The following is a 25,113-nucleotide window of genomic DNA, read 5'->3' as shown; positions in this document are numbered from 1 at the left end:
TTAAACTCTCTGAGCCTCAGTTTCCTCATCTGTAAAATGAGAGGGACAGTACTAGATGACCTCTAAGGTCCCTTCAATTTCCAAATCCTGTGACCCTCTTTTCAGAGGAAGCCCAGAGAGGGGTAGGGACTTTCCCAAGGTCATATAGCTAGAATTTTCCCCCACCTTACATGTAAAAACAAATTGTAACATCAATTTTTAAAACTTTGTCTTCCAAATCCCCACCCTTCCTCCCTATACCCACCTGGAGTCAGAATTCAAACTTGGCTCCTGACTCTAAGCTAAAGCTTTCCACCACCCCACAACAAGGTTTTGACCTCAAAAAATCCATATCCCAGTCGACAACCCTCTAGTGATGAACATCTGGAGGACAGCCAGTCAGCTCAGGGACCCATACTTTCCAGCTTGGAAGAAGCTGCCTGCCAGATGTTGTGGTCCACCTCCACTGCCCTGAGGACCCAGGGTCACCAAGGACAGTTTACGAAGCATCAGCTGAAGCTGTTGCTGAGCACCAGGGTTTGTAATGGGCCACAGGAATGGGAGCTGTTATTGTTAGCTGTCGGGAGTGGAGCTGAGGGACTCGGCAGTTGATGGTGGTTCTTAGGAAAACTTGGTGCTTGGAGGCACATTCCTAAGCAATAGGTTCAACAACAACAACAAAAATAATCTCCTCACAGTCAGCTGGGTCATATTGTTTGTACTCAGTATCCCCACAGTGTTTATCCCCCAAGTCATGTCAATGCCCCTGCTTGTACCCACCCCCCACCTGTGGCCATCACAGAGTTGTGTCTATCCCTTTAGGTAGCTCCATCTTTGCAGCTATGCTTGTTTCTTACAGGTGGGACCTTTCCCCAAGCAATGCCCATCCCCCCCAGCTGTGCCCACCTCAACACTGTCCCCTAGCTATGCCCATCCCTTAGCTGTGCCCATGCGTTCCCAGATGTGCCCTTCCCTCAGATTTGCCCATCTCTTCAGCTGGGCCTGTTCCATCATGCTCTTTCTATTCCCTTAGCTGTGGCCTTACTTGTACCTTTAGGGGTGCTTATTGCTACTCTGTGCCAGCTATGCCCATGCTTCCCTTGTGCCCTTTTCAGGAAGGTGCCACAGGAGAAAGAGGACATCTGGATCAATGAGGGAGCAGCACCCAGGCTATCCCGGGACTGAGGGCATATAAGATGATGGGAGTTATCCCTGAGGCCCCCCAGTGTAGAACGGGCCCTTGGGCCTTGCCCAGGGCCTGGGAATCTGGTTCAGCTCATCTCACTGGCTCCAGCTCCTGGGGTTCCTAGCCCTGCAGTCATCATCTTCTCCACCCACCAGAGCTGAGATCTGCCCCTAGGGCAGGGTGTCTTCTTGGCATAGTCTGAGTGTCAGTGTGGGTCCCTTGGTGTCAGCAGGGTGAGTGTATCTGTGTGTCAGCGTGTATAAATGTGTATCACTGGGTAGCTGAGTCAGTAGGCATCTGGGTTTCATGTGATGAGCCCAGGTGCATGTGAGTGTGTGGATGTGTTTATCTGTGTGTGGATGCATTGGGGGGGGTCGCTGCATTTCTCCATGTGTCATCTTTGGGCCCTGCTTGGTCACCAGGTATGTGTCACCAGAGGGCCCTGGTTGGGCATGTTGACCCATGCCAGGGCTCTGGCTTGGTGAGGAGGCAGTGACACCTGTCTGGGAAGGAATCAGGCCTAGCAGGAGGCCTGGAAACTAGAGTTCTAAGAGCTACTCCCCTCCTCAAGAAGCCCCAGAATGGGGGGCAGCTAGGTGGCGCAGCAGCCCTGGAGTCAGGAGGACCTGAGTTCAAATCCTGTCTCAGACACTTGACACTTACTAGCTGTGTGACCCTGGGCAAGTCACTTAACACCCCCCCACCCCCGCAAAAAAAAAATATTGTCTCTGTAAGTATTGTGTATTCCCATATCTTTCTACTTATTGCACCACCCCTTCCCCCCATATCACTGCTTGAGGGTAGAGACACTGTGTTTTTATCATTGTGTCCCATTCCTTAGCAAAACAGTCATTTAATAAATGCTTGTGGAATGAGTAACAACAGCTGACAAGAGTATGGCACTCTGAGGTTTTCAGAGCACTTTACGCACATCACTCTCTGTGAAGTTGGTACAATGGGTATTATTGTCCCAAGAAAATAGAGGCTGGTGGAGTCTAAGTGACTTATCCATGGTCACACTGCTAAGGAAGTAGCTGGGCCAGGATTCAAACCCAGGTCTCTGCTGATTACAGGCTGTCCCCAGCCCCCCATATGACCTCTGGCCCAGGTTTCCTCTACCTGCTTCTGCTCTGGTGCCGGTGTCCAGAAGGTTGGGGATCAGGTGACTTGGGAGCCAACAGCATATTCCATGTGAGGGAAAGAGCCGGGCAGGGATGGGGGGGGGTGGTTCACACACTAGCCAGCAAAGTGTTTGCACACCTGTACCTGCATGCATGGGGACATGCATGTGTCTTTATGTTCTGTTGCCTACAATGCATTGCCAGCAGGGTCACATGTGTGTATCTCAGCAGGTGGACACCCCTCCACATCAGAATAGAGTGGAAGGACACTGGATTTGAACTCTGGGCCTGGGAATTTGGCTTCTGTCACTAGCTATGTGATCTCAGGGAAATCGATTAACCTCTAGTTTCCTCAACTGTCAAATAAAAGGGTGGAGCTGAATGATTCCTAAGGTACCTTTGTCTCTAAGCCTGTGAACCTTGATGATGCCCTGCTGGTCCCTTGTGGGGTGTTGGGGAGGGGATCCTCAGAGGCTCTGAGGGCTAGGAAGTCCTCTCCACAAAAATGTATGCCAGGTGGGTTTAACTGGCATCAGCCTGGGCTCCGATCAGATTCCCAGCTGTGGACAGCTCCCTCCTGACTGGACTTGTGGGGAAAGGCAAGTGGCTGGTGCCCCTTGCTCCCTGAGTGCATGTGTGGGTGTTGACGGGCACAGTTGGGCAAGAAGATGCTTACTGGCAGTAAGGGCCTGTGCTTGGTGTGGGGCGAAGGCCAGATCATGGGGAAGCTTTGTTGGGTTGTAGCATGTGTGTACATGCGTGTGTACAGGTGGGTGGGGGTGGCTCCCCAGGGGGCCAGGCTGCTTGGTTCTCAAGGTCTGGGAGGAGACGTGTTACTACAGGGAGAGACAGAGAGAGAGAGACAGGGTGGGGGGACAGAGGCGGAGAAAGAGAGACAAAGTGAAGCTGAGAAGGCGACTGAGAGAGGCTGAGAGGCAGAGGCAAAAAGAGGCTGAGAGGCAGAGACAAAGGCTGAGAGAGGCAAAGAGAGGCTGAGGCAGAGACAAATTGAAGTTGAGAGACAGGCAAAAAGACTTCGAGACAGGCGAAGAGAGGCTGAGAGGGACATAAAGGATGAGAGGGAGAGACAGAGAGAGAGGCTTAGAGGGAGACAGAGAGGCTGAGAGACAGAGGCAAAGAGAGACTGAGAGACAGAGACAAAAAGAGAGAGGCTGAGATACAGAGGCAAAAAGAAGCTGAGAAACAGGCAAAGAGAGAGACTAAGAGGGACAAAGAGGGAAGCTGAGAGGGAGACAAAGAAATGATGAGAGGAAGAGACAGGAGAGAGAGGTGACAGAGAGGTTTAGAGGGAGACAAAGAGAGAGAGGCTTAGAGGGAGACAGAGGCTGAGAGACAGAAGCAAAGAGGGGCTCAGAGACAAAGAGAGAGAGGGTTAGAGGGAGACAAAGAGAGACAGAGACAGAGGCAAAGAGTCTGAGGGAGAAGAACCCAGTGGGACAGGAACAGAGCAAGGCAGAAACAGTGACTGTGATGGAGATGGAGGCAGAGACAGAGGAATGAAGAAAAAGCCAAGACAGAGACAGAGGCATCAAGGACAGAAACAGGGTTAAAGAGGGGAAGAGAAGCCCAGGCAGAGAAGGTCCCAGAGGCAGAGAGGATAGAGGAAAGAAGGTATAGGAGGGGCTGAACACCCAGAGAGATGGAGGCTGGGCCTGGGGCCTGGGGAGAAGGGCAGGGCGGGGAGGGGAAGGATCCGTGCCCCTCCTCTGGATCCTTTTCGAGGAGGGGGCAGAGGCTCATTGAGGTCTCACCTTAGCCCTGCCCCCTCCAGGCCAGAGTTGCCAGGGGGTTGCTAGGCAACAGAAGCCACCTAATAGGCCAGCCCATCAGCCTGAAGAGCCGCCTTTCCCCCTGCTCCCTCTGCCAATCCCCTCTCCCTAGTGTCTGGTTCTCCCCCCTCCCTTGGGCCCTCTTCCTCTCCAGCCAAGCCCTCCTGAGGTCCCCATCCCTCTCTCCCCACCCTCCCCCCTTGTTCCTCACCCTCTCCCCATGGTCTGGCCTCTTCCTCCCCACTGGGTTTCACCTCCCCAGGGCTCTTAGGGCTTCTCAGAAATGGGTCCAGATTATGCAAAATAGGGCAGAAGCTGCTCGGTTTTGGCCCCTTTTTTTCCCGTTCTCTCTCCCACTGCCTTCCTCCCACCCTGAATTTCTCTCCCAGCCTTGGGGTAGGAAGCTGGGGAGGGGCAGGGGAGCCCTCCAGAGTCCCTTCCCCTCTGCCTGCCCACCCAATGGGGCAAGCCTGGCCTGACCTGAAGGCTAGCAGCAGCTGCCATGCTCACCCCACAACTGAACAGCTGGACAGTAGAGCTGGGAGGGGGTGGGGAGAGCCAGAACTGAGGAGAAGCTGCGTGTCCAAAGTCACCCAGCCAGTCAGGGTAGTGGCAGAGCCCTGAAGCCCAGGGCTCCTGACCCCCAAGCTTGGTACCCTATCCCTCTGCCTTTCTATTGCAGAGATGGGGGGGGCTGCCTAAGCCTTCTCTGAGCCTTGTCCCTATCTGTAAAGTGAAGGCATAGTCTAATAATATCCAAGGTTCCTTCCAGCATTGACATTCTCTGTTCTGGGTTCTAAAGGCCCTCTTAGTTCTGAACTTCTAAGTTCTAAGGGCCCTCCCAGCTCTGACCTTCTGGATTCTAAGGGCCCTCTCAGCTCTCACATCCTGTGTTCTAAGATGGCTTTTGATGGCCTGCTTTTGGGAGGAAGGGTTCTTCCCCCCCAAACCCCCAATCTCCTCTCAAAGCACCTCTTCCTCTTAGCTGGTAGGAAGGCATCAACCCCTTCTATCCTGTTCCAGTTGCCCTTGGCCTAGGCCCTGAACAATGAGAGGAGTGAGTGGGTGGGAGTTTGGCCCCTGAGTGGAGAAGAGCCCGGATGTTGGCGGGGGGTTGGTGGGAAGGTACGGTAGGGTGTGGGGGAGGCTATGTCCTGCCAAGGGCGGATGTGTTTTTTGTGTGTGTACACCTGTGTGTAAGTATTTGTCTAGACTTGGGGTCCCTATAGGGACTAGGCCATCATGTACATCCTGAGATCAGGCTCCAGCTCCATCTGAGATTGGTGACTTCCTGGGCACATCCTGGCTCCAGTCCTTGGGCAGGGGGAGGTGTGGTTGGGGTTTTGTGCACTCACTCACACGTGCATGCGTGCTCCCCAGGGAGAGCTCCCTGTGGGCGTGTGATTCAGGGGTGGGTGTATATTTGTCTGGGGTTCAAGTGTAGGTAGAATGTGCATTTAATTGCCTGGACCCTCCCAAGGGATGTCTGGCAAGAACTCCTGAGTCCCAGTTCCAGATGGGCCACAGGTTCACTGTGTGACCTGAGGCGAGTCTCTTCCTCTGTGTGGGCCTCAAGTTAGCCAGCTTTGAAATGGGTATAATGGTCCCTCCCTACCTTGTCTACATCCCAGGGATATGAAGACCCCATGATAGAATGGTTATGGAGGGGCTTTGGAAGCTTGAGAGGACCCCATGGATGGGAAGATGACTTGGATATCAGGGAAGGGCACCCCAGGGCATCCATACACTGTATCCCTTCCTCTCTACCCCTGCCCCTCAGGTGTGTTTTCATTCAACCCACTTATGGGTCCACAAGTCACCATAGACAGCCTGGGAGAGTGGAGGAGCCCAGTTTGCCTGCTTGTAAGAGGCTTAGGAGCTATTTGTGTGGCGATCAGAAGCTCTTTGAAGGGAGGCACTGAGGGCTGGCGCAATGAGCTACAGCTTCTGATGCTTATTCCATATACGAACTTCGGTAAGTGATTTTACCTCCACTAGGCCTCAGTTTCTTCATCTGTCAAATGAGTTAGATTAGATGACCTCGAAGGCCCCTTCTACATTGGTGACTAGTTGGTCCCATTCAGTTCCACGTCCACAATTCCACATTGCCTGGTACACAGTAGGTGCCTAATAAGTGTTCATTGATGATAGCATAGCCTTAGGACCTGACTTTGGTGGCCCAGGGGTAGCAGGAGCACAGAGCTTCTGGGTCCAATATGGTTTGGGTTTGCTGCTTCCCTAGGCTGTGTCAGCCTGGGAGGGGCCCCAGGGCCCAGTTCCCAGAGGCTGGTCGCCACCATCTCCATGGGATTGAGGCTTCTCCTGGACTTCTCTGGGTACTGACTCCCAGCCCAAACCAGAGAACCAACCACAGACTCTTGGAACTATGGCTCCAGTGAAACTCCAGCTCTCTAAAAGTCAGAAATGCAGCAGAGCGGAGACTAAGAATTTTTTCACCTTGGGGGAAAACGGGGGGGGGGGGCGGGAGGAAGGCAGCAGCGGTGGGCAGCCTGACTGTGGGTGCTATCTCACTGGGAGTCTGGCCCCAGAGAGTCTGACCCACACCCCCTTAGGGGTTGGTGAGAAATGTAGGCTTTATGAGAGGGGCACCACTGGTGGCAGGCGGGCTGGACCCTGGGGGAAGTAGCCCAGGGCTAGGGGGAGGATGTCGGGGAGGCACGTGGCACAGGGAGGCAGAGGATTCTGAGGCATGGGGATGGTGGTCTGTGGGCTGCCACAGGGAGGAAAGGGTACACCACCCTCCCACCCCCACCCGGTGTCCGCACCCTGGAAAAAGACCCACTCGCCTTGCCCCGGTTGTGGCTCTGACCATATGATCTCAGAATCTTGGAATCCCAGAACCACAGATTCTCAGAAATCCAGGCTCTCGGAACCATGGTGGCTTCTTAGAACCAGAGAACCTTGAGTCTGAATCCCTAGACCGGTGCCTGACTGTCCAGAGGCCAAGAATAACTCCAGCCTGTCCCTCAGGCTTGTCCCAGGCCTAGGAGGTAACAGACGTTCCCTTACCCTGACTCCTTGCTTTTGTCTTTGATCCCAGTAGAGGCAGAACCAAGAGGAAAATGACCTTGAGATGCTCCAAGTCTCTGGGCAATAACTTCCACAGCCCCATAGCCCCCAACCCCATAAGTGTAGCCTCACTGGGAGGGGCAGAAGCAGGGACATAAGAGATATCAGAGCCTGGATGGGTTTTGGAGGGGGTGGGGGACACATGGATGTGTGGGGAACAGGGGTACTTTTCAATGAGATGGGGTTTGGGGGTCCTGGGAAGGCTTCCTTCCCCTTGCTGGGAGCCCTCCTGAGGTCCCCCTGCCCTGGCCCTCTCCTTGGGCTGGTGTGCAGTGGGGGAGGCCCCTCTTGGCTTCCAGCTTCCACATTCCAGGATGGTGACTCAGGCTGGGCCGGGCTGGGCCAGGGCAGGAAGCCGGTGAGTCAGAGTGGGGCTTGGGCCAGGCCCCAGAAGTGCCCAGCCACGTGGAGGCGGGGGGTGCTGAGCAGAGCTGGGAGGGGGGCCCTCCTTGGGAAAGAGAGGTCTCCCCACTTCTGGGAGCACCAGCTAAGAAGTCGTGATGCACCCTTCCTGGTACTTTGGCTGGGGAAAGGAGCCTGAGCCACGGCAGAGGGAGTCATAGAAAAGGGCAGGTTTCATCGTTTCATCAAGTGTCAGAGCTGGGAGGGACCTTGGGATTCGGAACACAAAATGTCATCTCTGGGAGGGGCCTCCGAGGTCATCCAAGGTGGTGTGGAGTAGTGGCAAGGGGAAGACCAGGGGCTGCATTTCTGCTCAAACGTACGGCACGAGCCACGGCCCCCTCTCTGAACCTCAGTTTCTGCCTTTGTAAAATGATAAAACTGCCTCTAACGCCTCATAGCCTCGTGTCAGATAAAGACAGGGCCTTATAGACTAGACAGATTAGGAATGATTAGCATCTGGTCCATTCTGCATCTGTTCCAGGTAGGGAAACTGAGGCTTTAGAGAGGGGAAAGTCTTTGCCAGATGGCAAAGTCAGGAGTAGAACCCGTTTGTCTTGAGTCCCAGCCAGACTGCGATGCTTTCCCTTGCTCTGCTCATTCTTCATCCTAATGGGCGATATGAGATTTGGAGACTCATGTAGCCTGGGGGGGCTCAGTCTTGAGTTAGAGGTGTGGAGGCATGTTTCAGTCCAGCTTCTGAGCTCCTGGCCACTTTAGGGGGTGGGGCTGGTTGGGGGCTCAGATGGCTGGATACTTCCTCCTGGTGACCTTCTGCCCTGAAGCGATCCCCCCTCCCTCCCCTTCCCACCTTCCCTCTCTCACCTTACTTCCTCCAGCCTTCAAGAAGACTCAACCATGAGGACATCCTGAAGGACTGAGAGTCCAAAGGGAGAGAGAGAGGATGCAGGCTCTGCTCTCAGCTCTTTCCCAGGTCTTCTTGTGTTGACAATTCTCCTGTGCCCCACGCATCCTGGAAGTCTAACTGCTGAGGATCTTAACTTCCAGGTACTCACCCTCTCCAACTTGGAAGTCATCTCCTCCCAACTCCTCACACAAGCACTTGACCCCCTCCAAGTCACGCACAATTCAAAAAGTACACGTTGCCACATGAGACAACACATCCAATCACACACATCTGTGCCCCAAAGGCACCCTGCATGCTTGTGTGCACAACACATGTGTTTGAGCACGTCTGCGTCATGAATGTGCACACCATTGTCTCCAGTCACACTTGTGGGATCCTCACATGTCTACACGGTGACCACATTCCGCCTTGCCCTACCCAGAGTGTATGGTGTCAGAAGACCCAAACCCTTTCTGCTGTTTAACTTCCCTGGCTCCCAGATTCCTATCCCAGAAAGGCAGAGTTGGGGAGTGATGACCTCTCCGGTCTCTCCCGAGGTTTAATCTATGGTCCTATAAGCCCCACATGAAACACAAACCCCACATGTTATTGAACAGATACCAATTATGGATGTTAATCCATGTTCATTCACTTGCTTGAATACGTCACCTCCCAGGTGGCATCTACTTCCGAACGGTGAATGACAGGCATGGGTGCAGAGCACCCAGGGTTGGGTAGGGTACCTTTGGGGAGAGAAGGAGATGGTGCCTATAAGAGGAAGCAGTAGGGTGGGGGTAGGGGAGCCTCTCTGGCCACCCTAGAAGTGGGCAGAGAGGAAACTGAGCTGCCTCCCCCTTCTTCTCATTCAGGTGCCTCCCTGCCCCCACACTCACCCAAATTCTGTGTGGAGGAAGCCTCAGGGTCTGAAGGTGGGCTCTGAGCCAAGGCTGCTGGGGAACCCACTTTAGCTACTTCCTTCCTGACTCAGGAAGCCCTGTTTGGGAATCTCCAAAGGAAGGAAGTGGAGGCCACTGTAGCAGCCTGGAGGCCTGAGCCCCTGATAGGGAAATCCTCTGTCCATAGTGAATGCCTGGCAAATGTGACCTTGAAACTTCCTCGTGTGTAAAACTTAGAACCACCTTAAGACCAGAGAGAGAGAGAGAGAGAAATCACAAACCGCTGGGATGGGGAGGGGCCTTAGAACATGGAATATCAGGCTTGGAAGGTGGGTTAAGATATGGGATGCAGTGTCAGAATTGGAAGAGAGAGAGAGGTTTGAATATAGACTGTAGAACTCTGGAATGACACAGTTGGAAGGCATAGTACATAGAACGCCAGGACTGAAAGGGACCCCATGGTATAAGTATATAGTATATAGACCCATGGTCAAAGGATATGAACAAACAATTTTTGGAAGAAGAAATACAAATGACCAGCAACTGTATGAAAAAAAAATACTCCAAATAACTGATAATAAAAGAAATGCAAATTAATCAACTCAGGTTTCAGGTCACACTGCGCAAATAGGTGACAATGCTGACAGAAATAGTCAGTGATAGAGGGGCAATATCAAAACAGTCAGATTAACACCAAGTGGAGCTGGGTGCTGCTATAACCATTCATAACACAATTTGGATTTATGCAAATAAAATGGGGTGAAATTGTTTATGCCTGTTGACCTGGGGATTCTACTACCGGGCATATACCACAAGGAGGTCAAAGAAAGAGGGAAAGAGCTTATATATACCAAATTATTTATAGCAGCATTTTTTATAGTGGCAAAAAAAAAAACCCCAACAACAAAAAAATCCAAACAAACCAAAAGTAGAAACAAAACACCCACTCACCCATTGAGATTCAATGGCTGAACAAACTCTGGCGTGTGGATATAAAGGACTATTCTTATTTTTTCTTTCTTTTTTTTTTTTTCAGGGCACTGAGGGTTAAGTGACTTGCCCAAGGTCACACAGGTAGTAAGTGTCAAGTGTCCGAGGCTGGATTTGAACTCAGGTCCTCCTAAATCCAAGGCCATTGCTTTATCCACTGCGCCACCCAGCTGCCCCTGGACTATTCTTGTGCTGTTAGAAATGACAAATAAGAAAAATTCAGAGAAACTTAGGAAGACTTAAATGGGCTGATGCAGAGCAAAGTAGAACTGAGGGAACAATTTGTACGATGGCCACAATAATGGAAAGGAAAACACCTAACACCTTCAGAACTATGGTCAATGATGGGTCCCTGCGAACTGATGATAAAACCTCTCTCTCTCCCTCTGTCTCTGTCTGTCTCTGTCTCTCAAAATGAACCACAATTCCAAAGGGCTGATGATGAAGCAGATACATATTTCCTGGACGAGAGGTGCAGATGTAGACCTGTGTTTTTAGACGTGGATAATGTGGGTATTTGTTTTGCTTGATTGAGCATGTTACTATTCTCTCTTTTAGTAGAGAGGTCATGTCTATAGGTGTAGAATGAGGAAGACACTATCAGACTTGGCTTAAATGTATTTGTTATAAAAGAGACTTGGGGAGGGGAGTTGAGGGATGACATTGATGTAAAAGGCAGCAGTAACAAGTTGTTTCTTTTAAAAGACTAACTTAGGGGCAGCTAGGTGGCGCAGTGGATAGAGCACCGGCCCTGGAGTCAGGAGTACCTGGGTTCAAATCCGGCCTCAGACACTTAACACTTACTAGCTGTGTGACCCTGGGCAAGTCACTTAACCCCAATTGCCTCACTAAAAAAAAAAAAAAAAGACTAACTTAAAAAGAACTTTGTGAGGGGCAGCTAGGTGGCACAGTGGATAGAGCACCAGCCCTGGAGTCAGGAGTACCTGAGTTCAAATCTGGCTCAGACACTTAACACTTATTAGCTGTGTGACCCTGGGCAAGTCACTTAACCCCAATTGCCTCACTAAAAAAACAAAAAACAAACAAAAAAAAGAACTCTGTGTTTCAGAGATGTGACGGATCTTAGAGCACAGGATGCCAAAGCTGGGAAGACCCCTAGAACACTCAGTGTCAGGGTTGGGAGGGCCCCTTAGAACATAGAATGTCAGAGTTGGGAGGGGCCTTAGAACCCAGGATGTGAAAGTTGGAAGGACTCCTTAGAGCTAGAAAGGTCCTTAGAACACACAGTGTCAGAGGTAAGAACAGCATTACGACCCAGAGTATTCTAAGTAAGACTTAGAACTAAAAGGTACATTAAAACACAGCACAAACAATTCAGTTCAATTCAGTGAAAGGCCCAGTCCTAATTGCTGGGAATACAAAGATCCAAGTGGGATCAAGCCCTGCTCCCAAGAAGTTTACTTTCTACTGCAAAGCCCCTACACCCATGGAGTAAATCAATACCAAGCATATACAAAGTAATTTCCAAGGGGATTGAAAGCTAATAACTGGGGGTGCTGAGGAAAGGCCTTATGGAGGAGGCAGCCCCTGGGTTGTACTTTGAAGGAAATTGGGGGTCCTATGGTGAGAAGGGAATGTATTCCAGGCATGGGAGATTGCCCATGCCAAGTCACTGAGGGAGGAGTTGGAATATTGTATATTGGGAGCAGATGGAAGGCCAGTTTGATTTGAGTGGGGAGGAGGGCTGGCTGTGTAAAGGGGAACACATGACATAAGACCCAAAAGGTAGATATGAGTCAAATTGTGGAGGGCTCAACTGCTAGGCTGAGGATTCTGTATTTTATTCTGGAGGTAATGGGGAGCCACGGAGTACTCATGAGTAGGATGGTAACATGGTGAGATCGTGTTTTAGGGATGTCAGTTTTCTTCATTCACTTCACAGAATTCTAGATCTAGAGTTGGAAGAGACCTCAGGTTAGATAGATTGAGTCCTGGCTTTGTAGAGATTTAAGGACTAAAGAAAGGATTTTATATTTGATTCTCAAGACTATGGTGAACTACTGGAGTTTATTGAAGAATAGGAAAGAAACATGGTCAGATATGCTTCTGAGAAAAATCACTTTGGTAGCTGGATGGGGGGAGGATGGAGTGGAGTGGAGAGAGACTTGGGGGAAGGAGACCCAATAGTCGGCTATTGAATAGTCCCTGTAAGTGATGATAGAGGGTCTGCACCAGGTTGGATCCAGTTGGTGGCAGAGTCAGAGTTGGAGGGGGCAGATTTGAGAACCTTATGGAGGTTTGTGAACTGGTTAGATATGTGGGGTTGAAAGGGAATGAGGGGGGCAGCTAGGTGGTGCAGTGGATACAGCACTGGCCCTGGATTCAGGAGGACCTGAGTTCAAATCCAGCCTCAGACATTTGACATTTACTAGCTGTGTGACCCTGGGCAAGTCACTTAACCCTCATTGGGCCCCCCCCCACTAACAACAAAAAAAAGAAAGAAAGAGAATGAGGGGTACTGGCAATGCTGAGATTGTAACTTGGATGCCTGGAAGGTTGGTGGTGCCCTCTGCAGAAATAAGGAAGTTCTGTGTGAAATGTTAGGCAAACTTATTTTGAGTAGTCGGGGATCTCGGTGAGAATACCCTGTTCCTGGTGGTGCTGGTGCTGGTACTTTGTTTTTGAAGAGGACCCATGATATCATGATGTGATGGGTACTGTCTTGACCGGTACCTGACTTGTATCTAAGTGAGGGAAGGTTGTGAAAAGTCTTCAGCCTCACTCTCTCTTCCAGAGTCATCCAAGTCCAGTGGCAGGACAAAGTCAGGACAATTGAGGATGACCCAGGATGCAGTGGAATGCCTTGGCATCTTTAATATCTGACCAAGCTCTAAGTGCTCCACAGGGCCTGCTTTGCCCATCTTCTTGAGCATTGGAACAAATTGTTTTCATCCGCCCATTCCACTGGGGAAAGTCTTTCTGTGCTTGGGGTAGACATCTCCCTAAATCACCAATGGGTTTGAGGCCAGTCAGTTACCCTCAACCCAGTATAGCCTGTCTGCCTGGGTGTGCATCCTACAGCTCCTTGGAAGCCACGGATGAGAGTTGGGTGACAGGTGGTCACCAAGGTGGATGAGCAGCCCTGAAAAGGCCTCAGCAAGCCCTCACACTGGAAGTGCTGGTCCTCCCTGAATACCCAATACACCCTGAAAATGAGTTGCACTATTCTTGAAAATGATGATGCGATCAGCCCAACACGGCTTCAGACAGGAACATTCAGAGCTCTTCAGCATTCTATCCAGAGGAAATCCCTCTTCCATTTGACTCCGGGCAGGACGATAGTAAATACCTTTGGCAAATGTATGCCTACTTATTTTATGCCCTTATTGGTATTGATAATCAGAAGCTTGTCAAATGAAGTTAAAGTTTGTGATTGAATCTAGCAAGGAGTCTTACATAATCTTACTATATGGACAGGGGATTCCTTATTGGAAAACACCTTTTTAGGTTATATTTTGCTATACTAAGTGAAATTTTTAAAATTAATGAATAATAAACACAGTGGTATCTTGTATTCTTTATACCTTTCAATCAATTGTCTGATCATGAAGATGAGGTCTGGCTATTCCTTTCTCATCTTTCTATTGAGAATGGTCTTTGGGGGCAGTTAGGTGGCACAGTGGATAAAGCATCAGCCCTGGATTCAGAAGAACCTGAGTTCAAATCCGGCCTCAGACACTTGACACTTACTAGCTGTGTGACCTTGGGCAAGTCACTTAACTCTCATTGTCCCACCCCTGAAAAAGAGAATGGTCTTTGTACAATATATATCATAGTCAAAAGGATTTTACAGGAATGGGAAGGTGGGCACAGGGGTCAGTGGTTACTGATAGTCTTTTTTTTTTTTTTTTTTTGAGTGAGGCAATTCGGGTTAAGTGACTTGCCCAGGGTCACACAGCTAGTAAGTGTTAAGTGTCTGAGGCTGGATTTGAACTCAGGTACTCCTGACTCCAGGGCCGGTGCTCTATCCACTGTGCCACCTAGCTGCCCCGTGATAGTCTTTTTTTTAAAACAACAATACCAACTACAATTTCCCCCACTCATTTAGGATCTTTTCTCTATTCACATATCTTCAGTCTTGACCACAGTGCTCCAAAATTATGTTATTTCTTTTACATGTACCTCAGAGTGTCAGAGTCAAAAAACATTTATTAAGCACCTACTATATGCCAAGCACTGTTCTAAACTCTTTGGGATAAGAAGACAGACATAAGACATTCCCTGTCCTCAAGGAGACCACACTCTAATGACAGAAGATCCATAAAGAGAAGGTGAAAAGGTAGGATGGGAGGGTTGCGGGCAACCTGTGGAGGGGGCATGATGAAGGCCTGCAGCTGCAGTGGGATATGATCTGAAGAGGTGAGAGTTTCAGAGATGATATCATCTTGCAGCTTGGTGAGTTTCTGGAGACCAGGATGCCTTAGAGAGCATCCAGGTGGGAAAGAGATGAGAACCCACTGGCTATATCTATAAAGCCAACACTGACTTAGGACTTTTCCTGATTTCATCTTCTTCAGCTCCATTTCTTCTTCCTCATATGCAAGTATATCGCGCGGGGACCGAGGTTTTTTTTTTTTTTTTTTTTTTTTAGTAAGGCAATTGGGGTTAAGTGACTTGCCCAGGGTCACACAGCTAGTAAGTGTTAAGTGTCTGAGGCCAGATTTGAACTCAGGTACTCCTGAATCCAGGGCCAGTGCTCTATCCACTGCACCATCTAGCTGCCCCTAGGGGACCGAGGTTTTGGAGGCCAAATATGTAGTTTGGCTGTTGTCATTAAAGAGAAGGCATTGGAATAGAAGTGAATGATGGGGCAGCTAGATGGCGCAGTGGATAGAGCACCGGCCCTGGAGTCAGGAGGAACTGAGTTCAAATCTGGCCTCAGACACTCAACACTTACTAGCTGTGTGACCCTAGGCAAGTCACTTAACCCTCATTGCCCTGCAAAAAAACCCCTGTAATTAAAAGTCATAACCCAGGGGGTGGCTAGGTGGCGCAGTGGATAAACACTGGCCCTGGAGTCAGGAGGACCTGAGTTCAAATCCAGCCTCAGACACTTGACACTTACTAGCTGTGTGACCCTGAGCAAGTCACTTAACCCCAATTGCCTCACCAAAAAAAGAGAAGTGAATGATGATGATGATGATGGCAGCTCTGTTCCCCTCTACTTGCTGTCCTCCTCCCAGTTTTATCTGTAGATGCTCTTTTGATGATCTGATTTATGCCAGTCTTGCTGCAGATTCATTTTCCCCTTTACTACTCTAATAATAACTCTACTTCCCCCTTCTCCCTCAGGGTTGTTGGGAGGATCAAATAAAATATTTAACATATTTAAAGTGTTTTGTAAACATTAAAGTGCCACATAGATGTTAGTTATTGTCGCTTTTTTATTTTGTTAGGGGGACATTGCTTGTAATGTTCCACAATCTTTTTCCTCCCCACTTCAAGTTGAACCCAGAACTCTTTTTCTTGTTTTTTGTCTTAAACTTAACAAACACCCGGTAAAATGGGCATTTTCATATACAATAGAACAGAAAATAAGATTCTTCATGAAAATATGAACTTTTATTACATATAGTCTACATATTATTTTTTAAATTTTGGATTTTTACATTTTAGTAGTATTCATTTTAAAAAATTATCTGCAAAACATTTTTAAAGATGGATGCAAAACTCGGGAAGGACTGAACTTCTGGACTCCTAGACCTCAGTTGGCTCACTGTCCTGACCTTTTGAAGCTCACAAGGTCATAGCCCCTGACTTCCCTCACCTAAAACGAAAGGACAAATGTTGAGGCAAAGAACCAAGACCCTTTGTCACAGGACCACATGCAGGCTTCTCCTCTTATAGTATTTTCTATAACCAGATGGTAGCCAGGAAGAGGTCCCAAATAGAAGAGGGGCAAAGGTCAACCTTTTGAATACCTTCCCCAACCCCACTCTCCCCCTACCATTTCCTCAGCTGCACCCAGTCAAAGAGGCTGCTATTCACCACAAGGTTAGCAGATCAAGAATGTCTGCACACTCTCCAGGATACTTCTAACTTCCATTGTTGTTGTTTAGTCATTTCAGTTGTTTCAGACTCTTTGTGACCCTGTTTTGGGGTTTTCTTTTTGGAGTGGTTTGCCATTTCCTTCTCCAGCTCATTTGACAGATGAGGAAACTGAGGCAAACAGGGCTAAGTGACTTGCCCAGGATCACACAGCTAGTAAGTGGCTAAGGCCAGACTAGAACTCATGAAAATGAGTGTTCCTGACTCTAGGCCTGGAACTCTATCCACTATGGCGCCATCTAGCTGTCCTTGATCTCTTTGCCAAGTGTAGATGTAATAGATGGCAGCCCAGGACAAGACCAAGAGCCATTCCCCAACACAGAAGTGGTCAAAAGGATATGAACACGGGGCAGCTAGATGGCGCAGTGGATAGAGCACTGGTCTTGGAGTCAGGAGTACCTGAGTTCAAATCCGGCCTCAGACACTTAACACTTACTAGCTGTGTGACCCTGGGCAAGTCACTTAACCCCAATTGCCTCACTAAAAAAAAAAAAAAAAGGATATGAACACATAGTTTTCACCAAAAAAAAAAAAAAAAAGGAAGCGTAAAGCATAAAAACATGGTACAACTCACCAAGGGCAAGGAAAATGCAAATGAAGTAGAATAGGAATGGGCTGGAATATTATTGGTCAATAAGAAAGGAGGAGGAACTCAGAGAAACATGGGAAGATTTTTACAAATTGCTGCTGAGCAGAATAGTTAGAACCAAGAAAGCAATACATACAATGACTACAATAATGACGATGAAAAGATCACTAAAAGGAAGTGAAATAACTGAAAACCCAATGACTTCTGGAGAAATGATGATGAAATATACCTTCCTCACAGCAAAGAGGTGAAGGACAACTAGAATAAAGTATGGTCAAACCCTAGCTCTCTGAGCCTCAGTTTCCTTGTCCAACCAAGGGAAGCTATATGATGCACTGTGACTATAGTCAGGAAAACCTGAGTTCAAATCCAGCTTTGAACACTTAATAGCTGCATGACCCTGGGAAAGTCACTTAACTTCTGTCTGCCTCCATTTCTTCATCTGTAAAATGGGAATTTAAAATAGCACTTACCTCCCAGTTATGTTGTGAGATAAAACTTTTAAATGAGATGAATTTTATAAAAATTAGATGATGTTTATAAAAAGCCCTTTTCAATCTTTAAAGTACCATAAATGGAGGGCAGCTAGGTGTGTGTGTGGGGGCAGCTACATGGCACAGTAGATAAAGCACTGGCCCTGGATTGAGAAGTACCTGAGTTCAAATCTGGCCTCAGACACTTGACACTTACTCGCTGTGTGACCCTGGGCAAGTCACTTAACTCTCATTGCCCCACTTAAAAAAATATTCATAAATGTTATATAATATAATTATTTACAAAATGAGGGGATTGGACTCATTGGCCTTTAAGGTCTCTTTCAGCTTTAAATCAATGATCCTGTGAACTCCTTTGCTTGACCTGCTAAGGAGAACCTAGGAGCCATCATTCTGTTTAGGGGCAACTTCCTTATAAATTCTGACTTTGTGTAGCGTGAGAATGAGAATAGTGGCCTAGTTTCATTTCTCTAGTCATATGTTAACGGGTTGGTCATTGGACTAAGATCTCCCATTTAGAGCACCAGTAGTTAAACAAATGTTTACTGATGAATTAAAGCAGTACAATCCTTAGCCAACTCTGCCCAAGAAGGGGAAGGGATCTGCACTGCAGGATTTTGGTTCATCTTGTTATAACCTGTAGCCTAGACCTGAATCTTTGGGTCCAATCTTGGGGCTTCTCAGCAATCATACTCTGGCCTACTCCTCCCTATCTATCCAAGATTTTCCCTGGGAAAAGTATAATCAGGTGCCTTCCTCCTGCAACACCCCTCCTCCCTCCCCCCTCCCCCCACCCCAACACCACCATTAACTACTACTACTACTACTACTACTACTACTACAACTACTACTATAACTACTACAACTACAACTACTACTACAACTACAACAACTACTACTCCTACTACAACTACTACTCCTACTACAACTCCTACTACAACAACTACTATTACTACAACTACTACTACTACTACAACAACTACTACTACTACTACAACTACTACTACTACTACTACAACTACTACTATAACTACTACAACTACAACTACTACTACAACTACAACAACTACTACTCCTACTACAACTACTACTCCTACTACAACTCCTACTACAACAACTACTATTACTACAACTACTACTACTACTACAACAACTACTACTACTACTACAACTACTACTACTACAACTACTATTACTACAACTACTACTACAACAACTACTATAACTACTACAACAACTACTACTACTACAACAACTACTACTCCTACTACAACTACTATAACAACTACTACTACTACAACTACTACTATAACTACTACAACTACTACTACTACTACAACTACAACAACTACTACTCCTACTACAACTACTCCTACTACAACTACTACTACAACAACTACTACTACTACAACTACTACTACTACAACTACTACTACAACTACTACTACAACAACTACTACTACTACAACTACTACTACTACAACTACTACTACAACTACTACTATAACTACTACAACTACTACTACAACTACTACTACAACAACTACTACTGCTACAACTACTACTACTACTACTACTACAACAACTACTACTACTACAACTACTACTACTACTACAACTACTACTATAACTACTACAACTACTACAACTACAACAACAACAACTACAACTACTACTACTACAACAACTACTACTACAACAACAACTACTACTACTACTACTACTACTACTACTACACCTTGGATTGCTCTGAGAACATTAGAATTTGACTTGTGTCTTTTCACTACCAAAAAAAAAGTTCCTCAGTTCCCATGTAGGCCTTCAGGCTAACAAGGCAATGAATATAAGAGAGCCTTTATTTAGCCCACTTAAAAAACAAAACAAAACAAAACATGGACTCACACACAAATCCATAAAAAGTCAACATAATTCTTCTTCCCTCTTTGAGCTCCTTAGTTTCTCAAGGACCTCTACAGTCATTCAGAATTATAGTACTACCCCGGGTTGCGGGGCTTCCCATAAAGGGGAAACATTGGATTAATAGAGAGTCAAGCAACTCTCCCATTTGGGGAGTTTCATCTCCCTTAGGAATCTCTACAATCAGGGCAGCTAGGTGGTGCAGTAGATAAAGCACCAATCTTGGATTCAGGAGGACCTGAGTTCAAATCCGGCCTCAGACACTTGACATTAACTATCTGTGTGACCCTGGGCAAGTCACTTAACCCTCACTGCCCTGCAAAAAAAGGGGAAAAAAAAGGGAATCTCTGCAATATTCATCTTTTCTTCATAAGGGGAAATTGATCAATAACACAGAACCCACAATACCAATAAAGAATGAAATGCACATTTGCCCCTTCACATTGTGACTATATCCCTTGGGGGTCCTTAGCTCTGCTTCCTGCTTTGTTTTTCTCGGTTTCTGACCAAAGTTTGGTCTCTTTCCTTTTGTCTGATATTGGTTCCTCAATGCTTATAGTGCAGAGAACTGCAAGTCCCAGCCTGTGTTCTATCTCTCTTCTCTTTGAGTTTCTCTCCATCTCCAGTTCTCCAGTCTAGAGTCCATGGGCATTCTCTTTTTCAATTTCAAGCCTAAGGGTTTAGCTCAGCTTCATGAAGGGGTGAAGACTCTTTAATCCTCAGTTAATAACCATCAAAATTGTTATTAAAGGGGTAACAGGGAAAGTTCACACCTTACCATGGATGACTGAACAAAGATGTGTGTGAGTCAACAAAGACCATAGATTCAGAGCTGGCAAAAACCTCAGAGATCACTTGGGTAAGTGACACCCTTTGCCATGGACCTTTTTGGCAGTCTGGTGTAGCCTTTGAACCCCTTCTCAGAAACACGTTTGTTACCCTGCATTCAAAATTGAAGGAAATGCTAACTTTCAATGAGAGGTTAGGGAAAATAAAGATGTAGCTTCTTCCCCCATGTCTCAAGTTTATGGACTTGGATGAAACCTAAAATCTACCTATGGACTCTAGATTAAGAACCTCCATCTAGGTTAACCTTTTCATTTCTCAAGTATGGAAACTGAGGCCCAGGGGAGCTATGCAGTTTGTCCAAGATCACAGGCAATCAGTGGTAGAGTCAGGATTCAAACTCAGGTCCTCTGACTCTGAATCCAGGTTGTGGGTTTTTTTGGTTTTGTTTTGTTTTTGTTTTTAACTATACCTGCCTTAGGGACTCATGGTACAGTGAAAAGACAACTGAATTTGAAGTCATAGGAACTGAGTCCAAGTCCTAGCTCTGCTACTTATAATTTGTGACCTTTGGTAAGTCACTCACCTTCCCTGGGCCTTAGCTTCTTTTCCTGCAAAATTAGAGGGTTGTACTATATAAATTCTAAGGTCCCTTGTAGCTCTAGGTCAAGAGACCACACATCTCATATCTTCCTGTGTTCTCTTTAATAAGATTCATACTCTGCAAATTGGCAAAGATGACAAAAGATGGGAATAGTCAATGTTGGAAGGGCTGTGGGAAGATAGGCACACTGGTACATTGTTGGGGGATTTCGAATCAGTATAATCATTTCGTAATGCAATTTAGAATTATGCAAATAAAGTTACTTGAATGTTCATACCCTTGATCCAGAGATTCCACTACTAGGCTTATGCCTCTAAGAAGCCATTAATAAGAAAAGAGTATAGGGCATACATGTATGTATACATATATACATATTTGTATATATGTGTATATATACACATATATGTATATGTGTACACACACACATATATATACACAGAGAGAGAGAGAGAGAGAGAGAATGAGAGCATCACTTCACGTGATAGCAAAGAATTGGAAACAAAGTAAGTGCCTATCAACTGTGGAATGGCTAAACAAACTGTGGAGCATGGACATAATGGAATATTACTGTTCTGTGAGAATTTGATGAATACAGGGAAATGTGGGAAGATCTACATGAACTGATACTGACGAAAGTAAGCAGAAACAAGAAAACAATATCTACAGTAACTACAACAATGGGAAGGGAAAGAACAACTGTACACATGCCCCAAGTCAAAAGTGAATGTTGCAAAATTACAAAGAACAAGCCTATCTCCAATGAAGAGATATAAGGAGACACCAATAAAAACTCATTTTAAAACCAAGACTCAGGCCAAGGGGGATTTTCACCCTTTCTTTGTTTTATGACTGATAATTCCCCACCAGGTCAACCTCCTGGTGACCACCTTCTCTGGACAAAAACCATCCCTGGGACTGTACTCCAAGCCCTTCCAGCACTGTGGTAAGTCAGATGCAGGAAGGGCTGGGCTGAAGAAGAAGAACCTCAGAACAATAGAACAGAGAATGTCGGGATTTGGAGGAGAGTTTAGAACATACAGTGGGAACCTTAGCATCTGGAACCAAAAGGGACCTCAAAGCACTGAAGGTGGAACATTGGAACAAGAAGAGTCTTTAGGATGTCAGATGTTGGAGCGAGAAGTTTCCATCAAACAGACTTTTTGAAAGGACCTTTGAATGCCAGAGTTGGGAGGGACTTTAGACTTCCCCATGGAAGGCCTCGGAGTAAAGAATACAGAATGTTAGAACTGGAAAAGACAGAGCCAGAGCTTAGAGCATGGGACAGAAGAGCAGACCTGAAAGAGACTAACTGGAGGCCAGAACTGAACTAGTAATAATAAGAATTAAAGCTGGCCAAGAACTTTCCATCCAACACTCTGTCTTAGTTATGTTTCACAAAGACCCCGGGAGGTAGGTGCTATTGGCTTTTATCATCCCCATTTCACAAATAAGGAAAACTGAAGCTCAGGAACTAAAACATGTTGGATGCCTTGTAAGATGGGATTGGATTCCATGTGGTTCTGAATCTGAGTCCAACACTAGAGGCTGATTGGCTACAAGGGCTGAGAACTAGGAGTGGGGGAAGATGTGTCAGGACTGAAAGCTATCATGGATGGGGGTTCTTAATTTTCTTAGGGTCTTGTACCCCCCTCCCTTGGCAGTCAGTCTAGGAAAGCCTATGGACCACTTCTCAAAAGAATTTTTAAATTTTCATTTATTTATTTATTTATTATTGGGGTTAAGTGGCTTTCCCAGGCTCACACAGCTAGTAAGTGTCAAGTATCTGAGGCCCGATTTGTTTTGTTTTGATTTTTTTTTCAGGGCAATGGGGGTTAAGTGACTTGCCCAGGGTCACACAGCTATTAAGTGTCAAGTGTCTGAGGCCCGATTTGAACTCAGGTCCTCATGACTCCAGGGTGAGTGCTCTATCCACCGTGCCACCTAGTTGCCCCTCAAAAGAATGTTTTTAAATACATAAAATGAAAGACAGGATCACAAAGGTAACAAATTCTATTGAAATACAGTTATAAAAATATTTTTTAAAAGTTTGTGGATCCCAGGTTAAGAACTCCTGCTTTCGAATTAAGAATGTCAGAACTGGGGGCAGCTAGGTGGCACAGTGGATAAAGCACCAGCCCTAGATTTAGGAAGACCTGAGTTCAAATCTGGCCTCAGACACTTGACACTTACTAGTTGTGTGACCCTGGACAAGTCACTTAACCCCCATTGCTCTATCCCCCCTTCCCCCCCAAAAGAATGTCAACTGGAAAGGACCTTAAGAAAATTAGACTTGGAAGTTGCTTAAAAGCATAGACTATCAGAGGTAGAAGGAAAGAAGAAAACAAGCATTTATTAAATACCTCTCTTAATGCCAGGCATTGTACCAAGCAGCGCTTTACAAATATCATTTCCTTTAATCCTCACAACAACCCTCAGAGATAGGGTTATTCCCATTTTACAGATGAAGAAACCGAGGCAGACAGAGGTTCAGGGTCATACAGTTAGTAAGTGTCTGAGACAGAATTTGAACTCAGGACTTGACTCTAGGATCAGCACTCTATATCCACTGTGCCAACCAGCCGCCCCTGGAACACCGAGTGTCCAATTTGGAAGGAGCCTTAGAGGGCCCTCTACTGCTGGTGTCTCACTTCAGATCTGGGGCCCAGCTGCCCTGAGGGTGCACTTTTCCCTTTGCTCTTAGCCCTGTATCCAGCCCATCCCCATGGTCTCTACTAAAATGTATCTTGGTGCTTGTCTTTTGGAGGAAGGGCTAGTCAAAAGAACCTTGACCTGTGAGTTAAGAGATACGGTTTCCAGGCCTGGCCCAGTTGATAACTGGCTGGTCGACCCTAGAGAAACCAGGTCCTTCCTCTTTGCCTCAGTTTCCCTGCCTATAAAATGAGGTGGTTGGATTGGATGATTTTCAAGGGCCCTTCCAGCTCTGACATTTTCTGTCCTCCATTCTGAATCCTTTTGGTGAGCCTGAAGGGGGTGGGGGGTGTTCCTGGCTCCTCGTGCACACTCTAGGTTGAAGGTTTGCCTGGGCCCCATCCCCCCTGAGGGCCCCCGCTCCTTGGCAGCTCTGACACTTATCCAGCTGGGCCTGGGGTGGCAAGTCTGAGTCACCAAGCAGAGCCAAGGAGGGAGGAGGCGGGCTGGTCGTGGCTCCTTCCCTCTCTCCCTTCCTCCCTCCCTCCCTCTTCTCTCCCCAAGGCCACCCCAGCTTCCTGCTTCCCCAGGGCCCAGGGCCAGAGGCTCACGTGAGCCCCAGGGAGCTGGGAGCCTGAACCCACTGGGCCTGACAGACTCTCAGCCTGAAACCACACATGCAGTGGGGCATTGTCCCAGTTGTCTTCCTCCCCACCCCCTCCTTCTCCTCCACCTCGGGTTCCTATCTCTCCTCCTGCTGGCTGTCTAAAGGCCCACCTCTGTGGCAGGGCTCCCCCTCCCACCAAGCTTGGCCAGCCCCTTCCCTGGGCTCACACAGACACATGTTTCTGCGTCTGATGCACCTCCCAGACTTGCACGCCTGAGTGCACACACCATCACATGCACGCCCCCAGCTCCTGCACGGGCACAGGGGATGACCTCCCCTCCCACCCTGCCCCCCTACCCCCAGCTCCTCGTGGGAGCTGAGCTAGGAGGGGCTGGGAATGGAACTAGGGGTGGGGGGCTCCGAATGGGGGGAGGAGGGTTGGAATCTGGTCACTCCTGGCAGGGCATTGGGGGCCGGGCCTTTCTTGAAGAGAGGGCGCCCCCATGTGGAGGCCCCAGGGTGGTCAGGGGAGGAGGCAGCTCCTTTCTGGGCCCCCTTTCCCAGCCTCCTGGTGAAAAGGAAGGCACTTAAGGGGCCTTGACCCCGCTGACCCTAGGTCTACCCTTCCCACAGTCCAGCACGGCAGTGGCAGTCCAGTGGGCAAGTCCAGGCTCCTGAAAAAGGGGGGAAAGGGCCTTCTTCTCCCTTCATTTAGGATTGGGCAGGACCGGTGTGGCTACCCCATGGCCCCTCACTGCCTAGAACCCTGCCTGCCCTGCAATGTACCAGATCCAGAACACTTCCCAAGAACCCTCTCACTACAGGAGGCCCCCTCCCTTCATGAAACCCCATCCCCGGCTTCATATACTGCCCAGAACCCCCTCTCCCTACACCCCACCCCAGACACTGCGCAGGACACCCCTCCAGGCATGAACCCCCCCTCCCCTCACTGCATGGGGTCTCTCCATCCCAAGGAGGCCACTAAACTCTGTAGAAACTTCCACACTGCCTGGAGCCCTCCCACCTCCCCACCCCCCTTCCCCTTCTGCCTGGATCACCACCTTTCCAATCACACAGAAATCTGAGTTCTTTCAGCA

This window comes from Dromiciops gliroides, chromosome 1, assembly GCF_019393635.1.
Source record: "Dromiciops gliroides isolate mDroGli1 chromosome 1, mDroGli1.pri, whole genome shotgun sequence".
NCBI lineage: Eukaryota > Metazoa > Chordata > Mammalia > Microbiotheria > Microbiotheriidae > Dromiciops > Dromiciops gliroides.
Note: the sequence above shows the minus strand (reverse complement) of the source record.